We start from the raw sequence: 9,379 nt of genomic DNA, 5'->3' as shown, positions 1-9,379 counted from the left end.
CACTCAGAGTATAGTTTCGGTCCGTAAGATAAGGTCGAATGAATATAACTGAAACATCAAAGTTGTTCCACTCGGCGACGTGAATCTTTTCATGCTGAAAACCCATTCACTCGAGACCATCTTCATTGCAATCTGTATCTTGCCAAAATCAGGTGTCAACACATGCCCCCCTGTTTTCTGGTAGAGGTTGCGTGCCAGAAAATACCTTGCTTAGGGTAATGTTTAAGCACGATGTCAACACTCCATTGGTTGTGCATGTTGAGTATGATAATTTTAATCATCCATATGCTCATGTTTGTTGCTTCTTCGGTAGAGCCTCTTGGATAATAGTTGTCTGAAAACAACAATTGAATGTCACAAAGGCTTCCACATAAGTTTCTTATGTCAATCCGGACCTTGCATTTGTCCAGGCATTCCCTGGGAATATTAGAACCCTTTAACGAAGACGGTTGCCGAACGATTATGACCATGCACCTCAAAGGAATACTGTCAACTGTTCGGCGACTCAACTCGTTATCAAAGTACACCATCAAGCCTCCGCCGAACAATGTCTGTCTCCTGACTTGGATCCTGCAAATAAATAACATTTGGAGTCGGGTTTCTTTTATGCACTAGACCCTTGATTGTTGGTCGACTCAATAATTAAGTCGGCCTCGCCAGTATTGGCAAGCACTGAGCATCGGCTATAGGAGTAGGAAATCAACCATGGTGAACACCGTTAGCCAGATGCCGGGTTTTGCCAACACAATGAATTATGAGGGCGATATGCAAATATCGGCCATGCGTTCTTATCTCAAAAGTGCTCGGGAGTCCGTCCACCAAAGTGTGAATAGCCGAAATAAGTCAGATGTTTCGGCTGAGGATAAATTCCATAGCGTTGATTTTGATGGTACGGTTGAAGAATATGGATGAGACGCCTCCTGGAGTCTCCTATATGAAAATTGTCGTCCTCGCCTACGGGCTTTACACTTGTACTCCCTTATTTTTGCCGGCTTCGCAACAGGGGATGTGATGCCGCTCTTGACTCGAGGATTTCCCTTAGGAACCCAGGCCATGTTCCTCTTCTCCAGCTCTTTGGCCCTAAGCCGTTTTAGCTTCTTCTGTTGCGAATATGGTAAGGCGAGTGGGCGTCCCGGCTAGGACTTTGGTTTATGCACTAGCAAATTCTTCCTGACTTTGGGCATCTCTGGCTTGGCCTGTTCAAACTTGACTATTGGATCCTTGAAATTTACTTGCTTCACCTTCTTGTCCTTAGCAGCCAACATAGGCTCGGCTGGCTTTTTGTCATTTGGAGTCGGATTTGAAATAGCACTCTTGCGGCCATCCTTTTCTTTCTTCACTTTTTTAACACTTGTTGCAATAGAAGGTCGGACATCATTTCTATTTTGACTGCTCCTCTTGGGAACCCATGCCATGCTCTCCTTTCTCAACTCATGTGCACTAAGCCTTTGTAATTCCTTCTCTTGCCAATGTGCTAAGCCGAGTGGGCACCTTGGTTGTGATTCTGTTTCAACCAATGCCAACTCTTTTTTGGCCTTGTGCACTCTCAACTTCTTCCCTTCAGATTTGGCACTTGATTGACTTGCCTCGTTGCCTTTTGTAGCCAATGTCAATACTTTAACTGGCTCTTTGTTATTTGAGAACAAATCTGAAGTAGCACACTTACGACCATCTTTCTTGACCTGGTACACTTGCTTGACCACCTCTTTCTTGTTTCTTGAGCTCCAGACCGATTCCTTATGATTGAAACGGTCTTTGACGTAATTGTTCAACAAAAGTTGATCTTTTTGGAGCTGCATAATGTTGGGGAGATGATCTAAAATAAGAGGGATAATTTGCCCTTGTATCATACCTGCCCCATGATGGATATGGATTTACATGAGCGTAGGGAGGCATCCACCACATTGGCATTGGCGGCCCAAAAGCAGGATATGAAGTCTGCTTGCTCAACGTCTTCCTTTGCCAATCCAAGTCTTCAGATTTATGCCTTGGGGGTGACTTTGATGCTTTTGCTTCACTCGGCTGATAAGCACTCTTTGCCTCACTTATCTTTTGGTACTTTTCTAATAACTACGCGAAAGTGACTTTCGGCCTTTTGCTTTTGTGCTTACCATGGCATTTTCTTTCTTTGGTTGTGCGTGCATCGGTCTTTGAATTCTCTTGTTGCCCCCTAGTGCTAGATGTTACCATTGTAGCTTTGATGAAATTTCCGTCTTCAAGATTGTTCTTGATGCACTTTTTAACAATATCCTTGCTTGAAGACTTGACCCCATCATCATTGACGTGTACATGTCCACTTTTAGATAAATCAGCTGAAGATAGCCGAGTCAACATTTGATGGCCGTCAAAATGATCCCACTGTCTAAATGATCGTGCCTCAACAAACTCCAATCGTCCTATCTTGTCTGATTGCTTGACTTGATGGATCATGTTGCAACCTTTGACATTTTGCTTGAACGAACATTGCGTTGGCTCTTGTCTTGACAGCTCGACATCGTGATCAATTATAATAATAGGATTAGTCAGCGATGTACCGATGATGTGATCCACTATGACTGTACTGGACGTACACTCCTGGTCCATTAACCGATATTGTAATGCCGGCTTCGATACAAAACAACCGAGCGATGTCAGTTTAACATCATCCGACTCGTCTATGCATTGATTTTCGTCCTCCTTTCCCGATGCTCTTGAATCGGCTATCCTGGAGAACTTTGAACCTAGCTTTATATTCCTGCAACAAAAATAATTACAGAATATACGTCTCATCTGAGACCAAATGTTAGCCAGGCATGAAACAAACAAAGTTGCCCATATGAATATAAAGTTCAGTCGACATGACGGGAACAACTTTGGTTGCGATAAGTTGTCACTATTAGCCTCTAGGAATGGTGCCATGTGTTGATCAGCATGATTAGTAACAAGATAACTCGAAACAAACAGATTACTCATCTCGATCGGTCTTTCAAAATTAATTAGAACCTTACTACACTACACCACAACACTGATGTAAAGGCATGTAAACTGCCGGGAGAAATCACTTTACAGGGCAGACAAACTGCCGGGACATCATTTCTCCCGGCAGATAGAACCGCCACGAGAACGGCTGCCGGGGATTACTTGTCCCGGCAGATAAACTCTTCCCGACAGTTTTTCTGCCCCCGCCCATGTATTTGCCGGCAGTCTGTTTTCTCCCGGCAGATTTGTCAAAACACATGAAACTTCATTTAGCGGCAGTCCAACTGCCTGCAGAAGCTTGTTTTCCCGGCAGCTTCTATGCCAGCACATAGATTTTAGTACCCAATTAATCTAGGCATCCCTAATGTAATATCCATTTCATCATGTTCAGACAATCAGGACAGATCACATAATTTATACATACACTTCAATCACAGTAACATACAGGTCTCATCCATACACTTCAATCAAAGTTCAACAAACATCCATATATTCAAGGAGGTTCTGCCACAAAAGGTATATTACATATATGTTAAATGTGCCACAACCAAACTGAAGTAATACCACAAAAGGAGAAAGTACATATGTTTCTGAGGGTGCCACACAACCAAAATGAGCATATAGTGGCTTAACCAGCAAAATGAGCAGAGCAAGTGTCCAGGTTCAACAAACAAAGCATATTACATAATTACTACACCAACTTAATCGTAGGTCTTCCAAATCTTCAGCAGCTTGACGATCTTCCAAACCCCCGTCAACTTCTGTAGCAAAACCTGTAACAGATTGGAAATTAAAAATGGAACTTCAGGTGCAAAACCTGCTCAGGTCGAGACAAATTACTCCCTCCGTCCCATAATATAAGAGGGTTTTTGACACCAGGGTTTTTGACACCACTGGTGTCAAAACCCCTCTTATATTATGGGATGGAGGGAGTAGAACTTACTGGTGAAAGCTATGACTAAAACTGAGTTAAACATGTATAGAATCATCCCTGGAGTTAATATAGTACCAAGTTTGAATCTTATTTTTGCACGGAGTTCAACTTTGTTCAACTAGGCAAAACTCTATACAGTACTATATATTGAACAAATAGGCAAAACCTGATACAAATAGGCATAGCTATATATTGTACATAGTACAATGTGTAGTACAAATAGGCAGGGGCAGGTACACGTCAATCCAAGTACTCCAGCAAATGTAGCAGCAATACCCATCATAAAAAACCTGTTTTGTCATGGCGAAAAAGAACAAGACCAGGAAAAATTTGCCAGAGTAGGAAGAGCAAGGAGCTGCCAGTCAGCTAGATAAGTACCAGGATTATTTAGTTTCTGGTCACTTGTTGAAAGAAACCAGTGTGCACAGCTAGATAAATACATATCTCCTACAAATATGTGTATTAAGGAATGTCGATATGAAGGCATGAAGCTTGCCCGTTTTATTTCAACCAATTGCCTCAGAATGTGGCTTCCAAAAGGCATCCAACAAAACCAGTATTTTGAATACTCAAAACTAGAAAGAGCAATAATGAGAACCTACAGCAGAATGGATCATTGGATGCATGAATATGTTGAGCAGAGGATAATGTGCTGCAACTGTTGACAGTTTCGAGAACAATAAGTTACGACCATTTTTCCAACACACAAAAAAGACTCTTGAATGTAAAAGTTCATGAAAAATCACATTGTTTACAACATGTCTTGCCTGGACAAGCTTAACATCAACATATGTAGCAAAGTACTAGCTACAAGCCAAAAATCTTTCATGTGCAAATAGGCAAAACATGCTTAGTCAATTTTTGTTGTTGCACTAAACATTTACTATATGAAATATTTTCATTTTGTAAACTTCAGTACTGTACACTAGTTGAGGGCATGAAAATTCTTTGAAACATCTATATTACCTCATCTGCTTGCTTGCGGTCGCATTCCTGCTTTTGCCATGGGCTTTTCCACTTCCAAGTTCCAACTTCATACATAGAAAGCTCTGTAAACAATCAACCATGATAGTCATTGTTAAATTCAATCATAAGAACAAAAGTCACATGATTGTATGGCCATGCTACATCGCCCTTGATCTTGCCCCATGGTGGTCACGTTCCCAACACCACAAAGTAGTATAGCATCCCTTTTTATTACTTAGTTCAAGACAACCTCACAATATTTAGGGCCAAGCTCCTAACCACCTACCACCTTTCTCCGATCAATTGATAGAATGGTTGCTTTTTCCACTGGGCTACCATGGTCTCGATAAACATTATACAGTATGACATCCTTTCCTTTCTGAGTAAGCATGAAAAGTAAGTCAGATAAGCGGAAGTGACTTTGTCATCCTAAACACTAAAGAGCAGCAAAGTATAAACAAAGTACAATCTGACCTGATGATTTTTTTGTGTGATTGCAACTTCCTTGTGTGTTCCAGTTTGTTGCGATGAAGTGCCACATCCTTACTTTGTTGCGATGAAGTGCCACATCCTTACTCTGTTCCAGCTTGTGTGAGCGTTGCAATTGTCATGTCCATAAAGCAAATAGATATACAGGCAAGCATAGGTGCAGAGAAGCACATATAGAGTTAGCAATAAACTTGGATAGAATACAAGCACATTGTAACAGTACCAATAATAACTTAGATATAACTTAACTACTTCTAAGTACTCAGAAGTAAAGCTGATTGTCCCTATTTTCAGTAAGTGATCATGCAAGAAGACAGTTTCATTTTATGGGTGTCAGTACCACTAGCTCAGGACACAAGTTGCTCTTGCAGAAAAGATGAACAAACAGATGCCACATATATTACCAAATTACATGGAAACAATAATGATTGTATCTTTTCATATGCAGAGCCCTTTCTTTCTCCTCTTGGCTTAAGCCTTAAACCCTGAAGCTGGTCTTGTGCCCTCATCCACTAACTAATGCATGTATTGCATTGCACACTGCCTTACAGTTGGTTAAAAGGAGCTTTTGCATATTTCCCTCCTGCCCCTGCATCTACATGCACTGGGGCAATGAAAATGCCTCCATGGACAATGGAGTGACATTATGAGGCACCACTGTACTACCCTGCATTGAGTTAGCTAGGCTAGTGCATGGAAGATGGAACTATAGGTACTTGTTTTGTGTGGGCTTTACATTTTATCAATTGCGGCTTATGTGGAGCACCCAAAATTTGGCTAGAGAAGATACAACTACTCCACCATATAGGCAGTACACATAGCACTCTAGAACCCTAGAAATAGTGAATCATTAGCATCAAGTCCATATCTATCACAACTTGTGCTAAACAGAATCTATCTAGTGAACAACACTATTTAAATAAATTCAGATTTCTAGTCAACTGTGTTACAAGCAGATTTTGCAAGGAGGGAACTTTGGCTAGATAAGATGTTGTCCATATCAATAGAAATTAATAGGCCATCTACTGGTTGCTCTAGAACCCTACAAATACTCCTAAGCAATACGGGAGTAGTATTTGTACCAAACTACTCGCAATAGCATTGCATTTTAGGCCCTGTTTGGATAATATTTTCTCTCTTAAATACCGTTGCAAAAAATACATGCCTAAGCGCGTCGTTTCACTTCCGGCTGGAATTCACACAGCGGCCAGTAAGTTACACGTGAAGTTATATACACCTCCGCATCGGAGATACATCCATTCCAAGCTATGGCCTTATACCCTTTAGAACACAACTAGGCATCCATGTTTAAGAAAGAATGCTAACCAGACATGTAAACTTGCAAGTTTACAAGTACAAGGAGTATATTTCTCAGCAATTTATACTCATGCTAGTTTGTTTTGTTAAACTCATTCAAAGTTCAAATTAGTCCTCCTAGAATTGGAGCTTGCCGGTGTATGTAGAGAAACTACCCTGGTGTTATACTCCTAGAACCTTAGTGTATGGCCACAAATTAGTTCTCATAGAATTGGAGTACCATGATGTTGAGAATGCAGAGTGTATGGCCACAAATTTGGTCATTGTCAAATTAGTCCTATACTGGAATAACAGTATTAGCACTAAAATGTTCAGGTATTCCTAACTGAAGTGAATAACAATAATCCCCATCTCTCTTCATACACCAGACCGAACATAATAATCCACTTCTCTGTATACTCCAGTACAATAAAATGGATGTACTACTTTGGGGCATCAACTAAACAAACACATACTTAAAATAATTAGCTTTCTTTCATCTCAAATTAAAATGAACTCCAAAGCTCAACTAAACAATTTAGTCAGGTGCCAACAAATCTAATTAAGGTATGCAGTTATTAATCACCAATGGTCCCTGTCCTTTGATCTGAAGGGGTACTAATAGTAGTAGTGTTCGTTTTTAGATAAGTAAAGAACCTTCAAACGTGTCTGGCTCATGGTTTTTGCTGTTATTAGACCAAACCAATTAAAAAGGATGATTTTTACTAACTGCCGAATAGTTCAGTGCTGCTACTTTTCAACACTATTACACTTCTATACATTGCGTAGCTGCACATTCAGAACAAAAAAAAGGTAACGAAATTACAACGAAATCTCACCTGTCAAAGAGGTAGCAATGTCCAGGGAAAGGATGTCGACGGTCTGCTGCTTCGGGGGCGCGTGGAGGAGGCGGACCCGCAGCTTGGTGCCCGATGAAGCTTGCGGGGAGGCCTGCTCGGGGAGGAAGCGCGCGAGCAGGTTGGTGGCTAGGAAGTCCTTCCATGGAGGATGGTAGCCGCCGGTGGAGTAGCTCGGCGACGATGGTGGTGCTCCGCGTCAATCAGGTGGTTGGCTGCGCCGCTCTGGAGTGGGGCGATGCGGTAGTGGTCGGCAGTAGTGGGGTGGTTGTTTGGGCGGCGGAGGGGCTGCCATGATGGGGGCGATGGCGGCTTTGCGTCAGATGGATTTGTGGGCGGCAGAGGAGCTCCAGTGGTGGGGAGCTACGCCGGCAGTCGTCTGATCGAGTGGAAGGCGGCCGCTCGCCGGCGGTGGGAAGGTCTTGGGGGGGCGGCGGGGCGGCGGCAGTGGGAAGGTTTGGGGGCCGCGGCGGCGGATCTGGCGGAGGACACGGGTGGGGATTGGGCGTGATTTGGGGGCGGGCGTTGCGGTCTGGTAGAGGGAGGGCCGGCGCGTATATTTCTTTTTGGGCCAAAATTTTTGCTACGTCGCGCGATTTTTTCCTCGCTGCACGCGCTTACGGCAAATCCTGTATATTTCGGTCCAAAGACGGTCTCTGGCAGATCATGCGCCGAGATTTAGTTCACCCGGCAGAATTTGTGTCGTGAAGTGTACCGGCAGTTTTCACGCCGGTGTTGTTTAAGTTCTCCCGGCAGTAGCCCTGCCCTAACGTGCTTTTAGCGGCAGTAACTAATGTCCCGACAGATTCTTTGCCCTTAAACATGCTTTTCTCCCGGCAATTAACTGCCCGCAATCGAGTGTTGTGGTGTAGTGCTAACGGGTGTATCAACAATATGATTTTGACCGAATCGAAAACTGAGGAAACTCTCGGCTAGTTGTACCTTTGTGAAGTCGTTGGAACGAGAAGATGGTTGCACCACTGGAACAATACCTTGCTCCACTTCTGAATAATTCTCGAATGCATCTTCCTCTTTTTCTGGATCTCGTGCCTCATCACTCGGATTGCCTGAATAGATTTGACTTGGATTTCCCGAGTAGATTTCACTCGGATTACCCGATTGGATTCCACTCGGCCACTCTTCGTCAGCTATACTTCGTTCAGCTGCACGCTCTGGTTCTTGGTCTTCGTCACTAGTCAAACTTTGTTTGGCCATATAACTTTGCTCTTGATGCTCATCAATTTCTTTGGCACGGAACTCATAGGGCAGCATGTAAGCTCCCTCACATCCAGAAAAATCGAGCACGACCAATTTGTTGCGTTTACCGTTCTTTTGCTCGGTGAAGCTTGCATCTTCTATTTTGGTACACACAGCAATAACTGGCTTGATGCACTCAGCTCTAGAGGCTTTAGCCGGTGATGCACTCATATGGAATGATGCACTCGGCTGACACGATGCACTCGGCTGGCTCGATGCAACGCACTCGGCCTTAAACGTGTCAATGGTCAATTTGGTTTCAATTGAATCCACCATTGTCTTGTCACTAAAGGAACTATTCAACTCAGCTGTAGACGACTTAGTCATATTTGACTCAGTCTCAACCGAATCAACCGTATTAGCCGAGTGAACCCTTTCTTGACGATTTTCTTGCAAAGCTTCTTTTTTATCTTGCCCCAAAATTGCAAAGGAGCCAACATGGTTGCCACATGGAGGAAGGCACTTGACGTATTCTTGCAAATATTCCACTCCACGTTTCTTCTTGAGTGCTTCATAACCATGTCGATATTCTGCTGGTAATTCCTCAAGAGTTGGCGTAGTAAATTCGTTGACGCTATTCCCTGTGAGCTCTGGCTTGATCTTGTCCACTTGGGCCACATGT

At 43.0% G+C, this 9,379-nt stretch overlaps 1 long non-coding RNA gene across 3 annotated transcripts; it reads right to left on the bottom strand.

Annotated features, from left to right (window-relative positions):
* Nucleotides 1-3,431: 3,431 nt before the first annotated feature.
* LOC119315110 lies at nt 3,432-7,999 on the bottom strand. Of its 3 annotated transcripts, none has more exons than XR_005152583.1 (4): nt 7,483-7,999; nt 5,333-5,435; nt 4,859-5,237; nt 3,432-3,731 (listed from the first exon to the last, which is right to left on the bottom strand). It is a non-coding gene; the product is annotated as an uncharacterized LOC119315110 (long non-coding RNA). The 3 variants fall into 3 exon arrangements; XR_005152582.1 differs by having other exon boundaries at nt 4,859-4,941; nt 5,145-5,237; nt 5,333-7,997; XR_005152581.1 differs by having other exon boundaries at nt 5,333-7,999.
* Nucleotides 8,000-9,379: the final 1,380 nt, after the last annotated feature.

This window comes from Triticum dicoccoides, chromosome 6A (genome assembly GCF_002162155.2).
Source record: "Triticum dicoccoides isolate Atlit2015 ecotype Zavitan chromosome 6A, WEW_v2.0, whole genome shotgun sequence".
Classification (NCBI taxonomy): Eukaryota; Viridiplantae; Streptophyta; class Magnoliopsida; order Poales; family Poaceae; genus Triticum; species Triticum dicoccoides.
The sequence above is the reverse complement of the archived record's forward strand: the minus strand, read 5'-3'. Positions and strand labels throughout refer to the sequence as shown.